Source organism: Cimex lectularius, unplaced genomic scaffold (genome assembly GCF_000648675.2).
Source record: "Cimex lectularius strain Harlan isolate CLEC.00 unplaced genomic scaffold, Clec_2.1 scaffold10, whole genome shotgun sequence".
Classification (NCBI taxonomy): domain Eukaryota; kingdom Metazoa; phylum Arthropoda; class Insecta; order Hemiptera; family Cimicidae; genus Cimex; species Cimex lectularius.
The window spans coordinates 42,346-65,848 of record NW_019392665.1 but is presented as its reverse complement, the minus strand read 5'-3'; the positions used below and the strand labels follow the sequence as shown (position 1 = coordinate 65,848).

At 41.8% G+C, this 23,503-nt stretch overlaps 1 protein-coding gene across 7 annotated transcripts in view; it reads right to left on the bottom strand.

The window, feature by feature from the left end:
• The window catches only part of LOC106667332 (basement membrane-specific heparan sulfate proteoglycan core protein), a 130,115-nt gene that overhangs the window by 84,562 nt on the left and 22,050 nt on the right, over positions 1–23,503 (bottom strand). The window lies entirely within an intron of this gene.

Here is a 23,503-nt window from a genome sequence, read left to right as displayed (position 1 = left end):
AAGCCAGTTTGATTTCCTTTTCTACCCTTTGCGTTGATGAAGTTGATGGAGGGACACTTGAGAATTATACGGTCCGGTTCGCGGATGAGAAAATCGTATTTTGAAACGATTAAAAAATCAGAGTGTAAGAATTGAACATTAAATGAGCGTATGAAACGGTTATCGGATCCAACTGAAAAGATATATTTATAGACTTAGAAAATCTCATTGACTGATTTGTCGGATTCGACTCTAAGAATCTATAAAGAAATAAAGAAGTAAGAAACGATCTCTGATCAGAGTGAGAAACGATACTCGGATCAGACTCTAAGACGTGATTCTCACATTAGAGTAAGAGCTGGTGTCGATTCGGCTTTAAGAATCGGTTCTAGGATCAGTCAATCCAAGAATCGATTCTAGGATCAGTCTAAGAACCGATTGCAGGATCTGTCTAAGAAGGGATTCTAAAATCAGTCAAGAATCGATTCTCGGATCTGTCAATCCAAGAACTGATTCTCGGATCAGTCTAAGAATCGCTTCTAGGATCAGTCTAAGTGGCAATTCTCGGATCAGTCAGTTCAAGAAGCATTTCTCAGATCAGCACGTGGAGTGATTCTCGTTTCAATCCATGAACCGATTATAGAAATAGTCTAAGAACCAATTCTCGGACTGTGAAGTGATGTGATTCTCGGTTCAACCCAAGAACCAATTTTAAAATCAGTCAAGAGATTGAGAGAGTCTCAGATCGGACAATCCAAGAACCGATTGCCGGATCATCAGTTCAAGAGTCGATTCTACGATCAGTTCAAGAAGCGAGTCTTGTATTAGAGTTTTAGAAATGATCTTTGGATCCGACTTGGAAGGACGATTTACTGATCTGACTAGAAGAAAGAGTACAGCGCGTGATATGTCTGTATGAATCGGTTCCCAGATCCGACTGAACGATATGTTTATAGAATAAGATTCAAAGAAACGATTTACAGTCTTATTCCGAATCTTTTCGTCTTAACTAATACCAATTTTATGAAACAATGCTCCGAATGTTGAGCAGTCTGTATGATATTCCGAACCAATTTAAAGATGTTAAACGGTAATTAATTTATAAGCCCCAATTATAAAAAAAAGTTTAGGAAGAGAAAAAGGCGTGTTGTAAAGGCGTCGATGGTTGTTTAAAGGGGTGAGAAGTGGCCTTTTGAGGGGGTGTGTGGCTGTGTGTTTGTCGTTCGGGGGTGAGGGGGCGGCTTTACTCTCCGCAAGTGGGTGTTAGGCCAGGACGACGTGTTCAGGAACCGGAATCACTCTATTAGGGGCGCCCCGACCCTGTTTCCAGGGCGAGGGGGTGCGCCGCCCCCGAGGACGCTAAAGACCCGTCTCCTGCTTTAAAAATACAGCACGAGTTCGGTGGACTTAGGGGCTGTGATTTATATATAGATGGTCTCGTGGAACGAGCCGGAATTATGGCGGAAAGGGGTTTTTCGAGCTCAACCGTCAAGAGGCTAACTTTTCTACAGGGCCTACGCTAAAGACCCACCCCCGGGGACCGCAGGAGGGTAGGAAGCCGGGCCCCGGCTCTCCTTTAACTCTCTTTACTCTTTACCACTCTAGGGCAAATAAGCTCTTCAATACTTGTTATCTACCTAACTCATAATTATGCAAATCGGACTTGATTTCCATTCTGCAGAAGAAAGGCCCCGATCGATTGAACACCTAGACGAGCAGAAATCGGTACGAGATTGCATGCGGAACCAGCGTAAAAAACTGACAAAACGTCTTACAGTTCGAATCGTCCCTCAGATCAGGGGCGACCTACTCTCGGGTTTAATAGAATCGACTCAGTGATCATAATGAATCGACTCTCGGGTCTATCAACTTTCAGATCTAACTGAAATAACTCTAAGATTTGACTTACTCTTAACTCTCAGATGTGACTGAATCGACATGACCGAGTTGACTCTGATCCTAATGAATCGTCTCTGGTTATCTTAGAGAATTGACTTTCAGACCCTGATTAAGTCGACTTTCAGATTTAAGGAAACGACTCTCAGATCTGATTGATTCGCCTCTCAGATCTGACTGAATCAACTCTCCCATCTGACTGAGTCGATTCTCAAATCTTACTAAAAGAAATCTCATATCCGACTGAATCGCTCGTAGATCTTACTGTCAACTTTCAGATCGAACTGAAACAACTAAGATTTGACAACTACATCTCAGATGTGACTAAGTCGACTCTCAGATCTGACCGAGTTCACGCTATGATCCTAATGAATCGCCTCTGGTATCTGAGAATTGACTTTCAGATCTTATTGAATCAACTCTCACAGCTAACTGAATCGAGTCACAGATCTAAATAAATCGACTATCAAATCTTACTGACTAGAGTCACAAATCAGGGGCAACCTGTTCTCGGGTATAATTGAATCGACTCAGTGATCCTAATGAATCGACTCTCGGGTCTTAATAAATTGTCTCCTAGATCTGGCTGAGAATACTGTCTGATGATAGTAAATTGCCTATCGTCTCTAAATGAATCTGCTCTTAGATCCAGATTTGAGCCAGCTGAGATTACTCTTGGAGCTTAGTGAATAGAATCTCATATCTGGCTGGCTGAAAGATTCTAGAGGTTCAAATGAATCGTCTTGCCTCTTGGAATATCGACGGTCGGATCTGAATGTAGGCTCTTGGATCATGATAACTCTCTGATATGAGAGTACATTACTAAGCGCTATCTTGGACAGTAATGACTTTTGGCTTCTCAGAGAGGACTCTCGGAACGTATTGCATTGACTCTCGCATCTTACTCAATCCACTCACTGACCTTAGAGAATCGACTTTCAGATCTGACTGAGTCAATTTTCAAATCTTATTGAAACAACACTAAAGTCCGACTGAAAGAAATATCAGAATATAACTGACATCTCTCAGAATCAATCAACCCTCCGATCTTAGAGAATTTATTGTCAGATATTCTCAAATCTTCCTGAATAAACTCTCATATCCGACTGAATCGACTCTCAGATATGAATGAATCACTTCTCAGATATGACTAAGTCGACTCTCAGATGTGACTGAAACAACTCTCAGATGTGACTAAATCGACTCTCAGATATGACTGGATCGATTTTCAATTCTTATTGAAATAAATCTTATATCTTACTGTATCGACTCTTAGATTTGATTGAGTCAACTTTCACATATAACTGAAACAACTCTAAGATTTGTCTGAATCACTTCTCAGATATGACTAAGTCGACTCTCAGATGTGACTGAATCGACTCTCAGATATGACTGGATCGATTTTCAATTCTTATTGAAATAAATGTTATATCTGACTGTATCGACATATCTCCCATCTGACTAAGCCGACTCTCAGATGTGACTGAACCGACTCTCAAGTCTGACTGAGTCGATTCTCGGAGCCTACTGTGATCTTAGAGAATCGTTCATGAAAAATTAATGAATCGGCACATAGTTCTGACTGAGTCAACTTTCAGATCTGACTGAACCATCTCTAAGAATTGACTCAATCATAGTTCAGATCAGACTAAGTCGACTCTTAGGTGTGACTGAATCGACTCTCGGATCTGACTGAGTAAACTATGATTCGTAATGCATCGCCTCTGGAATCTTAGATATTTAACTGTCTCTTATCTATTAAATAACTCTCGTATTTGACTGAGACAGCTTTCTTGTCGTAACTGACTCGAATCTCGGATCTTTCGGATGTTAGCGTCTGAAGTTATTTTCGAATCGTACCTTTTAAGTTGGACACGCTCTATGAACTGAATCGTTCGTACTTTAACACTTTGTTATGCATTCCAGACTTCTTACTCCACGCCTCCAAGTTAAGACTAGCTGTTGTCCCGCTATACAAACCGGAAACATTTTTATTTGAAAAACCGTCTCCTGGCGGGGCAATGTGCAGGGTGGTGGCAGCTGAGATTTACGACCCGTTTTGCCACTTGAGCTGTGCGTCGCGTCAAATCGCATAGCACGCCCCGTTTTGTTTTTAGTTAAAAGACTGTTTACTGCCCTGATAAGAGGCGCCAACGCCCATGGGCACGTCCCGAACGGGAAATAAAACTATTTATTATGCGTTTTACGAGAGTTGCACACGACTCTGTCTCGGCTGCATCGCATACCGGATAAGTCACGGAGTTTTGGCGTCCTTTTTTCCCCGATAAAATCCTGCGATTATCCAATTAGTCCTCGTTAGGATTAGGCAGCCTTCGGCAACTGTGTTGACGGCTTGTAGCTCGTGGGAGGGATAATCTATGCGATTACAACTTGTTAATTGGTCTGTTGAGTCTTGTGAACGAGTCGTGCGGACGACCGTGTAATTATCGCGTGCCGCGAAATGCCACCGGGTCTGTCAACGGATTTGGAATCTGAGGATGGATTTCTTTTTTCCCCTCCTCTTTTTCTTTCCGTTCCATTCCAAATCACTGGTCACATAACTCTGATCTGACTCGCAGATTTTAGTGAATTGGCTCACAGATCTTATTGAATCCGCTCTCAGGGCTTAGTGAACCGGCTCGGATCTTAATGGATCGGCTCCCGGATCTTACTGGATCGATGATACTCAACCGGATCTTAGTAAATCGAGTCTGGGGCTTAGTGAACCGGCTCGGATCTTAGTGAATCGGCTCTACGATATTACTCAATCGGAGCTTAGTGGATCGGCTCTCGGATCTTACTCGACCGGAGTTAGTGAATTGGCTCACAGATCTTACTGAATCGGTTCGGAACTTAGTGAATCGGCTCTCGGATATTACTCAATTGTAGCTTAGTGAATCGGGTCACAGATCTTACTTGATCGGAGCTTAGTAAATCGGCTAACAAATATTACTGAATCGGTTCTCGGACCTTAGTGGTTAGACTCTTGGAACTTACTCAATCGAAGCTTAGTGATTCGGCACCCAGATCTTACTGGATCTTAGTGGATCGGCTCTCGGGTCTTCCTCAATCGGACCTTAGTGAATCGGTTCTCGGATCTTAGTGGATCGGCTCTCGGATCATACTCAATCGGACCTTAGTGAATCCGCTTGCTTACAGATCTTACTGATTCGGCTCTCGGATCTCACTCAATCGGACCTTAGTGAATCGGCTCACAATCTTACTGATTCGGCTCTCGGATCTCACTCAATCGGACCTTAGTGAATCGGCTCACAGATCTTACTGAATCGGCTCTCGGATGTTACTCAATCGGACCTTAGTGAATCCGCTTGCTTACAGATCTTACTGATTCGGCTCTCGGATCTCACTCAATCGGACCTTAGTGAATCGGCTCACAGATCTTACTGAATCGGCTCTCGGATGTTACTCAATCGGACCTTAGTGAATCGGCTCACAGATCTTACTGAATCGGTTCTCGGATTTTAGTGGATCGGCTCTCTGATGTTACTCAATCGGACCTTAGTGAACCCGCTCACAGATCTTACTGAATTGGCTCTCGCATCTTACTCAATCGGGCCTTACTGAATCGGCTGTCGATCTTAATGGATCGGCTCTCGGATCTTATTCAATCGGTTCTCGGATTTTAGAGGATCGGCTCTTGGATCTTATTTGATCGGAGCCTTGTGAATCAGCTCAGTTCTTACTGAATCGTCTGCTGGATCTTAATGAATCTATTCACAAATCTGACGGCGAAGGCTCTCTGATGAATCGAATGAATAATACTAACTATTCTAAACTTACAGAATCAACGAGTACAATGGATCGATTCTCGGATCTTAGTAGACCGACTCTCAGATCCTAATGAATCTTTGTGAATCGTTTGTCGGATCTGAATGGACAGAACGATTCTTTGATTGTAACTAATTGTCTCGCAGACCGATTCAAACAAAGTTCGAATTCTGATTGTAGCCGATGCGTCTCGGGCCGAAACGATTCTCACTATACGAATCGTTTCTCTGATCCCCCTTCAATCGCCTTCAAGTTCCCTTGAGGTAAAAATGTCGAGAACGTGCGGACCGGCCGACGCCCTCCTGAGTCCGAATAGCACACAAGTTGATTTATTTCGTGTATATTCTTCTAAAAGGTTTATGACTCAAGCTATTAAGATTGTTACGGACGAAACCGGCTCCTTATCGGTCCGGCGTTATCAGACTTGTTTTTTTATTTTATTTTTGACATCACGAGCAATTAACCTTTGGTCCCAAAATAGACTATATTGTTTCTTTTTCTCTGCCGTCTATTAGAGTTTAAAGGCAGTACGATATAAATACGATCCTTTGATTAATTGGGATTTTTTAAGATTTTTTTATATCTCAAGTGGGCAATTACCGATAAATGAAAAAAAAAAAATTGTCTGTGCGTTGTAATTTGGTGGGACGCAGTCGGGCGAAGCCGGGCGGACCCCGCAAAACGTCAAAACAATCCCTGGCTGGATTACCGAGACAAATCCTTTTAAGGTAATTTCTTTTCGAGATAGAGAAAGAGATATACAGATAGAGATAGCGATAGAGAGATAGAGAGAAAGAGAAAATAAAAAACACGGGCAAAACGATTACGCCGATAATTAAAAGAAGTGGCTTAGCCCTTTTTCCACCCCCTTTTCACCACCGGGACCAGGGGACAATGACGTCCCACCCTGGGCAAAAGACAAACTGTTCGACTTTCTTTTCAAAATAGGGGGTGGTTAAAAAAAGTAAACAAAAAAACAGAAAAAACCCACCCCCAGACCCATTTGATCAACAATGGACTTTAAAAACGGATGTTTAAACGCCCATTTGGCTAAGTGGTTTCCACCTGCTGGCCAGGGCGACATTTTCCAATTTTTTTTTTTTTTTTGGTGGAAAAGTGAAAAAAAAACTCTATCCCTTTTTGGTGATTTTCCTTGGGATTTTCCGATCGGACCGATAAGAGAGGTGAAATCGGTAGCCCAGAATTGCGACACTTTCCCAACCCCCTTCCTTGCGTATTTTCCCGTAGGATTTAATAAAATTGAAAAGTCCACCCCCCCCCACAACAAATTTTAACGTGACCCCTCTGGCATGGCTTAATTTCATAATTAATAACAGCCAGTTTTCCCCGTTAATGTAAACACGAAATAATTGAACCGAATGCAGACCGAAAAACGGAACGATTCCCCCTTCGCCGAGTTTGACTCTTAATCCTTCATCAACGATTTGATTCTAAAACCCGTAATTTCAAAGAATCAAACACCTAAAGATGAGGGGGTCGAAAAAGAAAGAAAAACGACCGAGTCTTGGACTTTCAGATTCGATTTACAAAACATAATATCAAGTCATAAAAGTCTTAAGATCTGACTCACTGATCGACTCTCGATTCTCAGATCTAACATAAAGGTCTTCAGTGAACCGACTCTCGGATCTTCATGTCAACTCTAAGATCTGCCTGAATCGACTGTCAGATCTGAATCACAGAAACTACTCTCAGATCCAACTGACAGAAACTGCTCACATCCGTAACAAAATGATTTCCGGATCTTAATTAATTGTCTCTAGGATCTTACTGAATCGATTCTCAGATCTAACTCACTGGAACGACAATCAAATCCGAATCACAGAAACGGCTATCAGATCTGATGTAAGTCTTCAGGTCTGAATAACTGATCGACTCTCGGATCTGCGTAAGCCAACTCTCAGATCTGCCTGAATCGACTCTCAGATCCGAATCACAGAAACGACTCTCAGATCGGTAACAAAATGATTTTTGGATCTTAATGAATTTTCTCTCAGATCATAGAGAATAGATTCCCCTATCTGACTGAATCGAGTTTCAGATCTGACTGAATCCACTCTTGGATCTTAGTGAATCGATTCTCGGATTTTACTGAATCGACACTTGTATCTTGGTGAATCGATCCTCGTATCTTGCTAGACCGACTCTCAGACCTTAATGCATCTTCCTGCCTGCATCGTCTCTCTGCTCACAGTGAATCGGTTCTCAGATATTAATGCATCGATTCGCGGATCCGAATCACATTATAGAATCTTACTGCATCTTCTCTCTCAGAATCGACTCTCAGATCTTAGTACATCGATTCTCGGATCTTAGTGAATCAATTTTTGGACTTCCTGAACGACTCTCCGATCTTAGTACATCGATCCTCGGATCTTACTGCATCGTCATCTGATCTTAATGAATCGATTCTCGGATCTTACTGAATCGACTCTCGTATCTTGGTGAATCGATCCTAGTATCTTACTAAATCGACTCTCTGATCATAGTGAATCGATTCTCAGATCTTACTGAATCGACTCTGTTCTTAATGAATCGATTCGATCAGAATCACATTACCGGATCTTGCTGGATCGACTCTCAGATCTTAATAAATAGATTCTCGGATCTTAATGAATAGATTCTCGAATCTTAATTAGTCGATTCTCCGCTCTTAGTCAATAGACTCTGCGATTTTACTGAATAGACTGTCGAATCTTAGTGAATCGATTCTCGGATCTTAGTGAATCAATGTTTGGACTTACTGGACAACTCTCCGATCTTACTGCATCGTCATCTGATCTTAGTGAATCGATTCTCGGAACTTACTGAATCAACTCCCGTATCTTGGTGAATCGATCCTCGTATCTTACTAAATCGACTCTCTGATCATAGCGAATCGATTCTCAGATCTTACTAAATCGACTCTCAGATCTTAGTGAATTGATTCGATCGGAATCACATTACCAGATCTTGCTGGATCGACGCTCAGATCTTAATAAATCGATTCTCGGATCTTAATGAATCGATTCTCGGATTTAGTGAATCAATTCTCGGATCATACTGAACGACTCTCCGATCTTAGTGATTCGATTCTCGGATCTTAGTCAATCGGCTCCCGGAACATTAACCTACTCAGAACTGTGTTCTAACCGAAACGCCTTTTCGATCTAGTTTTCTGAATCGAATCTCGGAACTTACTAAATGATGCATGGATCCGAAAGCCAGTTCAGACTGTATTATCATCCTAGGAGTCGATTCTAACAAATCGTTGATCAAGAGGCGAATGTATAAATACGGTCTAAGCAAAAAATACTACTGAGTCGATATTATTTATGTTGGATTTAAAAAGTAAAGAAAAATTTTTCGTGTTTATATGTTGATATGATTTTATGTCGTATTGATGTTTTTCGCTTTATGCGTTTATGCTGCGGTGCTTTATTTTCTTCTTTTGCAGTTTTACGGTTGATCCGAGGGTAAATCGGTGCCGACTTATTCGGATCACATCCGCTCATCGGAGTCCGTCTCCGGCCGGGCGTCCATCGTCTGGAAATGCGACCGCTCTACATATATATTGGAAATTCGCGGGCGGATTTGATGTGGGGTGGGGCCCCGTCCTCAGCAAGAGTGCCATTGTCCGTGGATAAAGCCCAACCGTTTCGGATACGAGAGGTCGTCCTCTTACGCTTAGTTTATATTCGCAACGGGTGCCGTTCATAAAGACCGTCTGTATACAGAAGCAGGGATGCGTCGCGAGTCCCGGGGTCGCCGTTGACCTGACACAACTGAATGTTTTATGAGGGTTCGATCATCCCTTGGAAAAAAAAGACAGCGTAATTAGGGAGGACGTTATCGTGACCCGGGACCCGTTACGCCCTCGTTACGCGCTCGCAGCGGAGATGACGGATAAACGGCATTGTCGTCGCGTATCTCAACCTGGGATCTGTATTCACCGTCGGTTAGATATCCGAGGTGGATTGCCTTGGGCCAATTAGGGTCGACGTTACTCCCAATGGGGTGAAGAAGGGCGAGAGGGGGTGAAAAAAAGAGCGTCCCAATCGTCCCGTACAATCCCCCTGGAGCGGAGCCCGGTGTTTCTTACGGAAGCGATGGACGGGAAACACAGCATCAATCTGGACCGGGGAAAATTGAGCCGTCCGCCTACATACGAGGCGCCCTCTAATCTTAAAAGAGAAAAGACGTAATATTATAGACATCCCGTTCTATATGGAACCAATTAGCGTCATACAATTTTAACGGTTTTGTAATGCTCAAAGTTCAAACCGAATCCTATAACTGAATCGACTCTTAGATCGGACCGGCAGAAACGGCTTCCAATCTGACAGTACTAAAACGAATCTCGCGTCTGAAATTTGCTAGTCTCTCAGATCTGTCTGAATCTATCAGATCTGATTACGTCGATTGTTGAGTCTAGCTGAATCGACTCTCAGATCTGCTCGAACGACTCTGGGATCAGACGGAATCGATTCTATGATCTGACTTTCTGAATCGAGTCACAAATTTGGCTTAGGCGTTTCTCAGATATGAGTCCATTTTTAGTTCTGACTGAATCGATTCTCGCATCTAGCAGAGAGAGAGTGATTTTATGATCTGACGGACTGAGTCGACTCTCAAATCTCACTGAATCGACTCTCGTATCAGATTGACTGTAACCACTCAGACTCCCGGAACCGATGGTCTAACGTTTCTGTCCCACTATAGAGCATGTGAGTCGGTTCTGAGAGTCTTTTCGGTCCTGATTTGAGAGCTACTGCTGTGATTCGGAAATAAAGACCTTTCAGCCAGTGAGATCTGAGAGCCGATGTGATTCGGAACTGCGAATTATTCTTATCAGTTGGATATGTGAGCCAGTTCTGTGATTTAAATTTGAGAGTCATTTCAGTCGTTAGATCTGAGAGCCGGTGTGATACCTGAGAGTTTTATTTCTGTCGGTTGGATCTGAGAGCCATTCTGTGTTTTAAATTTGAGAGTCCTTTCAGTCAGAGGGTTCGGATCTGAGAATCGTTTCAGTCAATTCGATCTGAGAGTCTGCTCAGTTAGCCATCCCCAAAAAATCAATTCGGTCCTGATCTGAGGATCTTTTCTGTCAGACGGATTTGAGAGACGTTTCAGCCAGTGGAATCTGAAAGTTATCTCTGTCGGTTGGATCAGAGAGCCAATTCTGTGATTCGGATTTGAGAGTCAATTTCAATCAAAACCGATATCTGAGAGCCGGTGTGAATATATTTATTATCGTGAATGTGTGAGGTGGAAGAGTCTATGGCGGAATATCGTGTACCCTCAATTAGACTTATCTGTACAATATGTGTTAAGGTCGAGTTAAGAGCGAATGCATTTATTAGCGTGAATGTGTGAGGTGGAAGAGTCTATGGCGGAATATCGAGTACTCCATTGAGATTAGATCTAGCTGTATAATATGTGTAAAGGGTGATAGAAGAATATCGAATACTCCACCATCCTAATTGATAGGAGTATATGTATTTAAGAATGAACGTGAGTTGGTCAAGGGTTTGGCATGCGTTGGCTGCTGATAGCACCCCCCCCCCCCGAGCACAACCACGGATTGCCAACACCCGGGGTGGCTGATTCTTGAGTCTGCCGGCGGTTTATTGTAAACAGCAAAAGCTTGAACTGTAGAAGCTTGAACGGCACATGTCTGTATGCGTGTACATGTGCGGATTTGAGCTTATATAAAATCAAACTTTGTATTTTTTTGGCGAAGCCAGGATTCACAAGAAATAGCGAATACGTGTCCGATATTTTGGAGTGTAGAATCACCAAAAAAGGTTTGGTCCAATTCTATGACAACAACCTGGTCGTCCCCTTGCCAGCCGGGTAAAATCCTCATGTCGCTGTTTTCTTACTATCCATCCTAGACCAGCGAGGACGAGACGGTATTAAATTGGAATAGAGTTTAAAGAAAAAGAAAAAAAATCTAAGATTATCGCTTAATCTCGTCGTGTTTCCCTTTTAACATCGCCTAGCGTCCGAGTTTGTTTATTAACGGCCTGTCCGTTTGAAAAGAGAAAATGTTTACACTGCTATTTTCGGCGAGATGCTCGGTGGGCGAAAGTGAAAAAAGGATGGCTCGTAACAAACGTATCCGCGAGTCCGAACCGGAACGAATCGTCGGATTATTGTTTTATCGATTCATCACGGAGGTTGTTGATGTCGTCGAGTGGGCCCAGAGGCCGTTATCGCGTGTTAAAAATCAGGAATGCGCCATGAGTCGTTTATCAACTCTTCAGCTATATTCGCCGAGGATCGTAAACCAGACTATATCAAAAGAAACTCTGAAAAGTTAGAGTTATAATCCTGGAAGGGACTGGAAACGAAAATAGACGCGCGGGGCCGACAGGCTTTTTCAGTTTTGCGTCAGCACCAGTTTTAAACCGATTTTGGCGAGTATGACCTGCCTCTAAAGCCAGTTTCGTATAGCAGAAGCCCTCGAAAAGCGATAAGAGAGACTCAACGCATAAAACCCGCTATCGTTTTTTTCATTGAAAACAGCTCAAAATTAGACTTGGTACTAAAATTGTACGTCTTCCGCCCACGCCCAGATTTTTTTCAAAAACCCATTAGGCATGAATTAATGATTAAGAACAATCAGCTTCCCAGTTTTACGCCCACTATTCAATTGGCCCCTATTGCCAAAGATTCTGTCACCCGATTGCCCCCCCCCCGGGCCAATTAATGACTGGAACTGCTTGATTTTCATCCGTTCTATTTTGTAAATATTTAGTACCTACTAAAACGTAATTATTTCATATGCAAGGTTCTAACAATAAAATATAGTGAAAAATAAATAAAAACTTTTCCATCGTACATCCATGAGGAAAAGTGAATCGACTGGCTGACTGAATCGACTCTCAAATTTGGCTTAGTCGTTTCTGAAATTTGACTAGTCGTCCCTTAGAACTGACTGAATCTGTCAGATCTGTCTGCGTCGATTGTCGAGTCTAATTGAATCGACTCTCATATCTGGTCGATACGACTGTCGGATTTGACGGAATCGAGTGAAATCTGACTTATTGAATCGACTCTCAAATCTGGCTGAGCCGTTTCTCAGATTTGATTGAGTCGACTCTCAGTCCAGACTGAATCGGCTCTCAGATCTGACTGAGTTGATTCTCGGATCAGACTGTATCGATTCAGCGATCTGACTCTCAAATCTGACTGAATCGACTCTGAGTTATGACTGAATTGTCTCTCACTGCTGAAGTCAACTCTCAGATCTGACTGAAGCATCCATTAGATTCGACTGATTCGATTTTAAGATTCTAATAAACCGACTCTCGAATCTTAGTGAATCTAGTCACCAATCGTACTGGGAAATGGTCCCTGATCCTAATGAATAAATAAATAAATAAATATNTATACATTTATATTTATATATTTATATATTTGAGATAATCGACTACCAGATCTGACTGAATCGACTGTCTATTCTGACTGAGTTGATCTCGACACTGACTGACTGAAACATTTCTCAGGTCTGATTAATTGGATTAATTGAACAGACTCTTAGATCTGACTGAGTTAATTGTCAGTTCTGACTTCTAGAAAGGTTCGATCTCATTAATGAATCGACTCTCAGATCTGACTGTATCGATTGTCTATTCTGACTCCCAGAAAGGACTTTTTTATCTTATTAACTGAAACGATTCGATTCAGTCAGAATATCTAACTATATACTATTTTACTGTTGTATAAAAAACAACAGAAATCAATTAAATTATAAATTTAGACGTTTTGAAAAATAACTTATCAATAAATTAAACTCAAAAGTGATGACCTCCCTTTGTATTTTATGTTAAACTCGTTGTTTTATTGGTTGGCACTGCATGCTTTATAATTCATTATACCCATATTGACTGTTTGCATATCAACGATTCGAAGGTTGACTAGTCGTTCATAAACAGGGTACTGCAAATTCCCCCCCCCCCGGGTCATAATTAAATTTTTATAATAGGTAGGAAAGAAGGGAAAGTGTAATGGTCGTGGGTTTAAAAAAAACTATATATTGTTTCATTATTTGTTTTGCCGTATTTTTTCCCTCTGGCCGCCCCCCTTTCCAGATTTTCTTCACAACTTAACCAATCGGCGTCCACCTCATGACACTCCCAAAGGGTGAAAGGGATTGCCAACGGCCAGAACATCGCGTTAACATGTGTTGTGAACGTGTCATGATATTGAGAAAACTTCCTATATAAGTTTGTTTCCTCCGCCCCTTTTCCACGCCGACCGCGGGCGGCGGGGGGTGTTGTGGGGTTGAGGGGTGGTTTGAACCGATATTGCCACCCCCGGACCGCCCCCGGGCCACCCATCGGGCTGCGGACGTACACCCTGAAACTATACGCAAAACCAAAATAAGGACAACTAATTCAAATAAAAAAAAAAGAAAAAAGAATCCACCAAAAACAAAAGATGATTGTATAACAAAAAGCAAACAGATAAACAAGTGCTTTTTTAATGTAAATTTTGGCAAGTGTTAAGCCTTTTATCTTTTATCTTTCAATCCTCCGGGTTCAATCACCTCGTCGAAATGTCGCACACACTTGTAAATCGTTATATACAGGGATCTAGGATAAAAAAATAAAAAATAAATAACAGGACTCGAGGCAAAAATAGCATAATTGAATGCAACTTCTGCAAGGGCAGACGGAATGTGTCTCACTTCGAGCCAGACTTCCGGAGGTCGTCGGCCGATCAGGAAAATAAAGGAACTAATAAAAATTAACAACACTTGGCCAAATAAGCGGTTTAAAAAAAAACACGTTTGGTATTTTTTAATACGAAAATAGAAGAAATAGGGAAACATGCGAATTTCTGACATTTGTAGGCCTGATTGGTGCGTTTTGGTCAAGATCGAAGGTACGATCAGTTAATGAGATCGAAAAGTCCTTTCTTTCAGTCAAAAGTGACAATTAACCTAGTTAGATCTGAGAGTCGTTTCAGTAGGTTAGATCTGAGAGTCGACCGGTTAATGGATCGTAGAGTCTTCAGATTTCAATTAGTCAGATGCAAGAGTCAATTCAGGTAATGAATTCGAAGAGACCTTTCTGTGATCAGATCCGAGAGCCATTCAATTAATAAAATCTAAGACATCTTTCTGTGAGTCAGATCCGAGAGCCATTCAATTAATAAAATTTAAGACAGCTTTCTGTGATCAGATCCGAGACTCGAATAGTGAAATCGAAGTGACCCACCTGGGTGTTAGATCCGAATGTCGATTTAGTGTAATCCAAGGGCCCTTTCAGTGATTCAGATCCGAGAGTCGATTCAGTTAATGAAAACAAAGAGACTTAGATCTCAGATTTGTTTTCTGACATTCGTCAATGGTTGACTTCTTTTTTCTATATTTTATACAATGGTCACAATTAAGCCTTAGAAATTTCGGAAAAAAAATTAAGTCAATTCAAAAAATGTTCATGTATTCAATTAGATTTCTAAATATATAAAAAAATTAATTATGTAGGGATGATGGATGATTTGCTAACTATTTTTCCTTCTTCCTGTGGTTTCATTTTTTAATATGATTCTTGTCCTTTATGTTACTCTTCCATATCCTATCTTTCCCGTGCTCCCTGGATTAAGAAAAAAAGAACGGGAAAAATTTTCAGGTCAACGTTTCTGTTGATTTTCCTTTAAGAATCACAGATGGCCAGTTAATTTATACCGAAACTGGGGAAGGGAGGACCTTCTATTTTAGAAGGATTGTATCATCATCCTTCGACGCCTGCCGCGCCCAGGAGCGAAGAATTCGCCTGTTTACTCGTCCAGGAGGCGAATTTCGTATCGTGTTTACTTTTTTTTGTGAAATATCCCAAAACCTGATTTATTTGGAGGAAAAAAAAGGATCCCCGAGGAAAAATTCTAGGGGGTCCATTTCGCGATACAGCGAAGAATTTTTTTGTTGACATATTGGGGGCGAGTTGCTGTGATAAAATAGAAAAACTCATCAATTAGTGTCGACATCGTTTCTTTCTGTTTTCACTAGATCTCAGTCGATTCAGTTAGTCAGATAGCAGAGTCTTTTCTGCTAGGCCTTAAGTCAGGTCTGACAATCGACTCTGCCAGGTCTGATCATCGATACAGTCAGATTTGGGAATCAATTCAATTATTCAGATCGGAAAGTCTTTTCTACTAGGACTGAGAATTGTTTCAGTCAGATCTGAGAGACGACACAGCCAGGTCTGAGAATCAATTCAATCAGGTCTGAAAATCGACTCAGCCAGGTCTGACAATCGATTCAGTCAGATTTGAGAATCGTTTCAATTAGTCAGATCGGAAAGTCTTTTCTGCTAGGCATGAGAATCGGTTCGGTCAGATCGGAGAGACGACACAGCCAGGTCTGATAATCGACTCAAGACAGGTTTGAGAATCGACTCTGCCAGGTCTGATCATCGATTCAGTCAGATTTGGGAATCAATTCAATTATTGAGATTGGAGAGTCTTTTCTGCTAGGCCTGAGAATTGTTTCAGTCAGATCGGAGAGACGACACAGCCAGGTCTGAGAATCGACTTAGACAGGTTTGAGAATCGTTTCAATTAGTCAGATCGGAAAGTCTTTTCTGCTTGGCCTGAGAATTGTTTCAGTCAGATCGAAGAGACGACACAGCCTGGTCTGGTAATCTACTCAAGACAGGTTTGAGAATCGACTCTGCCAGGTCTGATCATCGATTCAGTCAGATTTGGGAATCAATTCAATTATTGAGATTGGAGAGTTTTTTCTGCTAGGCCTGAGAATCGTTTCAGTCAGATCATAGAGACGACACAGCCAGGTCTGAGAACTGATTCAGTCAGTTCGGAGAGACGACACAGCCAGGTTTGAAAATCGATTCAGTCAGGTCTGAAAATCGACTCAGCCAGGTCTCACAATCAATTCAGTCAGATTTGAGAATCAATACAATTATTCAAATCGGAGAGTCTTTTCTGCTAGGCCTGAGAATCGGTTCGGTCAGATTATAGAGACGACACAGCCAGGTCTGATAATCGACTCAAGACAGGTTTGCGAATCGACTCTGCCAGGTCTGATCATCGATTCAGTCAGATTTGGGAATCAGATCCGAGAGTCGATTTGTTTGTCAGACCTGAGGTTCGACTCAGTCTGTCAGATCGGAAAATCATTTCAGTGATTTAAGAGTCAATTCAGTCTATCGGATCAGCAAACCCATTCAGTTAGTTAAATCGGAAAGTCATTTCTCCTAGGTCTGAGGGCCGAATTCGAGAGACGGATCCGTCGGTGAGTAGAATCCGAGAGCCGATTTAGTTAATCAGGTCTGAGACATAATTTACTTATTCAGATCTACAATGAAAAAGAACAAAAAACCGTATCGCTAGCATGTACGGATGGCGTCTTATATTTTTTTCTTTTCGCTGATATTTTGTTGTTGCCCTTGTTTTTTAATTATTCGACACGAAGCTTCCACGAATCAGGATGAAACACGAGATGACCCCTTGGGAAAAGTGACTACAAAAATCGACAGATCGTTCGGATTCTCCAGAATTCCCCCCTGGATTGAGGTCTTACGGTTTCAATAATACAAGGTGCATTTTTATTTCAAAAACTTGGACCACTTTGGAAAAGTTTTTGACTGTAGGGGGAAAGTTTTCATTGTGGATTTCTTCTCTCTCACACTCACATTCATTCATACAATTTTCGACCGTGTATTTTCATTTTTTTCAGGTCGGGGACATGTAACAATTGACGATTGTCTCCTATAAATTTGTACGCTTTCCGGGGCCCGGCTGGGCTTGACAGAAGAATTAAAACTTAAAAACTTCGGACTTTAGGCCGGGTTGAGTTTCATCGGCCGTCTCCGATCAGTCCGGACTTCGGTAAAACGGACTTGATGGGCTTCTATTCTTTTTGCTCTCTTTTTTTTCTAAATTTAACCACTCTCGTTCGAATATTCATGGCATCTTTTGAATTGTTGAACAGTTGATGAAGAATCGGCCCGAGGGGGGGACGAATTATATTTTACGAACCGTCTCAAACGGAGCGACACGTTGCGAGCCCATTGTTCTTACAACGAGAACAATGGGCCTCAGGAACCACTCTCGTGAAAAACACATGTCTAATGTCATTATAGACCGGATCCACAGATCCGTCTGTGACGACAGCATCTGAATTTTAAAGGATCGCGGCCCACGATCATAAAGGGTCTATGAATATGGCGTCGGCTCTGTTAGATCAACGGCCTTCGAAAAGTAGACTTTACGGATGCGAAGGTAAACGTCGAGATTAGACGTACCAGTGGGCGCAAAAGTGCGTACTTTAACCCATATGACCAGTGCAAACCATGGTCCGGATAACGGTCACTCGGTACCGCCAGCATGTCAAAACAAACTTCTTTGGTTGCTCAGACCTGTTTGAAATAAGAACAATCTAAACCTCAAAGGTAAATAGCGAGATTAAGCAGACCCAAGAACTTTAAAATCCGTCAGGCCAGTCCGAATTCCGTCCGAAAAAAGTCCGAGCAAAGCGAAGTCGAATTAAATTTACTGTAATAAATATACTGTCTAGAACCCGTTCTTACAAGAAAAATGTTAGAATCAAAGGTTTTTCAATCATCAAGCTGGACGAAACGGACCCATGGAAAGAAAGCTCCATTGCAGCAAAACTCATATGGTCTGATTAAACGCCGTGCCATAGAGTAAGCCTTGCAAAATTATCTTCCTTGTTCGTTTTCACTAAGGTCAGACCTGGGAATCAATTCCCATCAATCGTTTCAGTTAGATCCGAGAAGAGATTCCCTCTGATCTGAGAGTCGAAACTGTCAGTCAGCTCTGAGTGTCAAATCAGTCAAATATGAGAGCAAATTGGTCAGAGCAGTTTGTCAAATCTCATGATCGATTCAGTCAGTAAAGAATCGCATCTGTCAGATCTGAAAGCCAATTTAGCCAGTCAGTTCTGAGAGGCGAATCAATCAGATCTGAGAATCGACTCAGTCAGATGGACAGTCAAATCAAACTGGTCTGAGAGTCGACTCAGTCAGATCTTAGTGTCAAATCGGTCCGATCTGAGAGCCAATTTTGGCAGTCTGTTCTGAAAGTCGAATCAATCAGATCGAGATAGTCGATTCAGCCAGATCTGATAGTTGTTTCAGCTAAACCCGAGAGTCGATTAAGTTAATCAGCGAGTTGGACCCATGGATATTTAACGCCATTCTCCTAAACCGATATGGGATCCAAGCGCCACTTCTGCATAAAGGCCGTGCGGTACTTTCAGACTTGCCAGGTTTTCTTTATTGAACGTTCTTTCATATAGGGAAGAAGATTTTCGAGGTAAACAGCGAGACCAAACGGACCCATGGGCGTTTATCGTTCGTCCGTCGGGGTAGACTCACGGACAAGGAAGTAGGGAATTTAAAAAGGAAATATTGATACGAAACGGTCCGGTTCCGATTAGCGTCCGGGGCCAATTAAGAGGCAATGACATCATTTTTCGCTTTATCACGTCCTTTTTTATTCCTCCTCCTCCTCGCCCCGGCCCTTCGCGAGACGCCAATTAACGACGGGTTTTAATTCACTTCTTTATGAGCCTTTGGAATACAAAACGGCCCTGAGTCATAAAGTCGTAAAATTGCGGAGCGCAAATGACGACACCCTGTTATTCCCGACGAGGAATCCATCTTTTAAAATAAAATAAAAAACTTTCAAAACCCAAGATAATTTGAATAAATATCAGTCAGAAAGTAATAAAAAGTCAATAATTGGAAATTAATTTTTATTTTATTTAATTTTGGCTTAGAAGACAGAGAAAACGCGATGTAGAAGGAATAGCGAGGCAGGGTTAGGGGAGTACTTCGCAATAAAGAATGCAGATAATAAGAACTAGGCGAAAAGTGAACCTTAACGGATTCAAAAATGCTAAGTGTCGTTTTACTCTCTGATCGATCCCTATCAATAATCAATAATCAGAGAAAGAATTAATGAGAGTTAAAATGGTTAAATTGTTATAAAGAAATTTTTTATTTGCGTTTTCATGGTGGGATTGAGACGTTTTCTCGACTTTTTTATTATAAAATTTCTAACCCCTTCGGGACCGTCCCCATCAGAAACCAATTGGGTCTGATGGGCGAATTATCAGAAAGATCGACAAGATCGAGCCGATAGCATTGTCGGCCATCGGGTCAAAACGGCTCCCGCGGGATGCAAGTCGATCCGGGGAGGAGGGGAAGGCCACAAGTAATTTGTCCAGGCGTACGGTCATACCCGTCTGGCCTATCGTTGTACCGGTTCAGGCGGTCAAAGTCGCAATGAAACGCGACATCGGGTCCTTCGACCGGATTCCTTATCGGGTTTTACTACGGCCTGGCCTTTTTGGCCTCCACAATGGGCTCCAACCTGTTGCTCCCCCTTCTGTTTACGATTCAGGCAGCGGTCACCGGCCCCTCGGGGGTGAAAAAGAGCGGGCTGGAATAATAATATACACAAAAAGAAGGTTTATTGGAATCTAAACTGTACGAGCCTTTTAAAACCTTTCATCCCTGAGGAAGACGACCGGTTTGGTATGTTGCGAGTATCGAAAAGACATTTTGGTAGGTTAAATCTGAGAGCCAATTTAATCAAATCCGAGAGTAGACTCTGTTAGTCAGTCATATCTGATAATCGGCTCAGGTAGATCTGGTGTTGGTTCAGTCAAATGTGAGAGTTGACTCGCTCAGATCTAAGTTCGGCTCATTTACACAGCTCCGAGAGTCGAATTAGTCAGTCAGATCTGAGGCTCTGAAAGTCAAATCAGTCAAACCCAAGAGTCGAATCAATCAGTCAGACCAAAGAGTCAAATCGGTCAGTCAGATCTGAGGTTCTGAGAGTCAAATCAGTCAGATATGAGAACCGATTCAGTAAGTCAGAACTGAGAGTCGATTATATTAATGTGATCGATAAGACCTTTCTATGACTTATTCGGATCTAAATGTTTGCTTTGACGATCCAGGCAGCGGTCACTGATCCCTCGGGGTTGAAAAATAGACATCTAGATCTTTCAACGTTGAGGAAGACTCCTTCCTCCGAGAGGACCGGTTTGGCATGTTTCGATTTTGTAACGAAAAGTGTGAAAACGAACCGGCCAAGTCACGTTTTACGGCCGATGAGATAAGCCGGATAAAATCACCCGATTGATATTTGTCTTGTTTACTTTTTTTAAAGACTTTTTCTCTTTCGACCGTCATAACACCCAAGGGCTTAAATAGAGTCGAAACGCTTAGTTTGTTTACAATGAGTCATTTAGATTTGAGCGAGTACCGTATCGGGTGCTTTTTGACAGCGGAGACAAAACAGAACCTCCGATATCACTTACTCTCTCCTTCTCTTTCTCTCACCAAAGGTCCCGAATATATTTGGCAAACCGGTGTGAATCACTCGGTGAATTAATTCCGTTCACATTCGCCGATTTGTACAAAAGGACCAGGGGACGACGTTGGAATGAGAAAACAAGGGAATAAAGGACCGGAAGTCTAAGCTGAACCGCGTGGTGTGTTATTTTCTCTCGGCTCTTCTCAGTTTGAGAAAGGATATCGTATAAAGAGATAAGCCCCGACAGGGGGGGTTGTAATTTAAAACAGAATCAACACGGAGATCCGCGACAGGCGATAACGGACAATCGAGGAAGTACGGGAGCAGTTAAAGATTACGAGACTTGAGTATGACAAAGAAGAGAAGAGTGGGTCCGCTTGTCCTCTCTATATACCATAAGGTCTGTTCGGTCCGTTGAACAAAGAAGAATTTAAAAAAAAACCAGTCTGGCTGGAAAACTGGGCAGACAAGCTTTTAGAATCCGACTGGGATGCCACGAGACAACTGGGTGGGTCCGCTTCATCTCGCTATATTCAATTAGGTCCGTTTGGTCAGATGAAAAAAGAAGAATTTAAAAACTCTCCGATCTGTCATGGAAAACTGGGCAGATAAGCTTTTGGAATTTGACTAGGTTGACATGAGACAGTTGGGTGGGTCCGCTTGTTCTCGCTATATTCGATAACGTCCTATTTGTTGGTTGAAAAAAAAAAGAAGCACAATGTTCTGTTATGGAAAACTGAACAGATAAGGTTTTACAATCTGACTGGGATGCCACGAGACAACTGGGTGGGTCGCTTCATCTCGCTATATTCAATTAGGTCCGTTTGGTCTGTTGAAAAATCAATAATTTAAAAAAACTAGCCGGTCTGTCGAGGAAAACTTTTCTTTTCCTTTTGAAGAAATCCAAGCTTTTGATTGAATCTGATTGGGATGACATGAAACAGTTGGGTGGGTCCGCTTGAGCCCGCTATATACCAGACGGTACGAGCTGTTGTTCTGAAGAAGAAGAACCTAAAAAACACATTGGCCAACGATAAACGACCTCATAGGTACTGGTATGACTCGCTCTTTATTTTTACTGATCGAGAGAAGATCCTATGATATACGCCCTGGGGGTCCGCTCGTCTTCACCGTGTTGACATTAACCGTACTCAATCCCTACAATTATAATGACGGCGCACATTCGGTATAAGGGAGGCGTGATGGAAAAGCAAAAAAAGCCAAAAGCTCGAAACCAATCCGAGACACGAGAAACCGCTAATGGGCCCGAGTGGTCCGGTAAGGTGAGATAACCCCGGGGGAACCCTGTAAGTGTTCTTTTAACCCGAAAGGCTACAATTACAATTAACACGGGCGCTCCAAACTAATTTATCCGTGAGGGAGCATTCGTTTATTTCTCTCCCCTCTTATAACCTTCAAAATCTATAAAGTGAAGACCAGTGTCGTAGTTTTGACGTGGCTTATTCTTAGCCAAAGGCACGTACGAAATTTCGATTTCAAATCCGAACCCTCGGTTTGTCAGAACGTATCAAGATGGCAGTATGTGCCGGAGATTCACGATTATTTGGTAACTAGTTCATTCGGGAACGATTCACCCACTCAACGCCACTGAATCATTCACGAGACAGTGCTGAACCACTAATAGTTCGCTCACTTGATTTGCCTGAATGATTCATTAACCATTCCAGTGACTGATTGATTCACTCGCTCAATATCACTGAAATATTCAATAACTAGTTCAGTTAGTGAACAGTTCACTAGCTCAATGTTACTGAACGATTCAATAACTAGTTCAATGCAAAACAGTTCACTTACTCAACTTCAATGAACGATTCATTAATTAGTCTAGTGATTAAACAATTGACACGCTTAAAGTGACTGGACGATTCAATAACTAGTTCAATACAGAACAGTTCTCTCGCTCAATGTTTTGAACGATTCAATAACTAGTTCAGTTAGTGAACAGTTCATTATTAGCTCAATGTCATTGAAAGATTCATTAACTAGTTTAGTGATTGAACAATTCACACGCTTAATATCACTGAACGATTCAATCACTAGTTCAGTTATTGGACAGTTCCCTAGTTCTCTGTTACTGAACGATTTCTTAATCAGTTTAGTGACTGAAGAATTCACTCAGTTTCAAAAATCATTATTAGTTGTTTCAATAACTAGTTCAATACAAAACAATTCACTCACTCAATGTCATTGAACGATTCAATAACTAGTTCAATGCAAAACAGTTCTCTCACTCAATGCCAATGAACGATTCATTAATTAGTCTAGGGATTAAACAATTGTTGCGCTTAAAGTGACTGAACAATTTAATAACTAGTTCAATACCGAACAATTCTCTCACTCAATTTTACTAAACGATTCAATATCTAGTTCAATTCAGAACAGTTCACTCACTCAATGTCATTGAACGACTCAATAAGTAGTTCATTTAGTGAACAGTTCATTAGCTCAATGTTACTGAACTATAACTAGTCTTTAACTAGTACAATACGCGTAT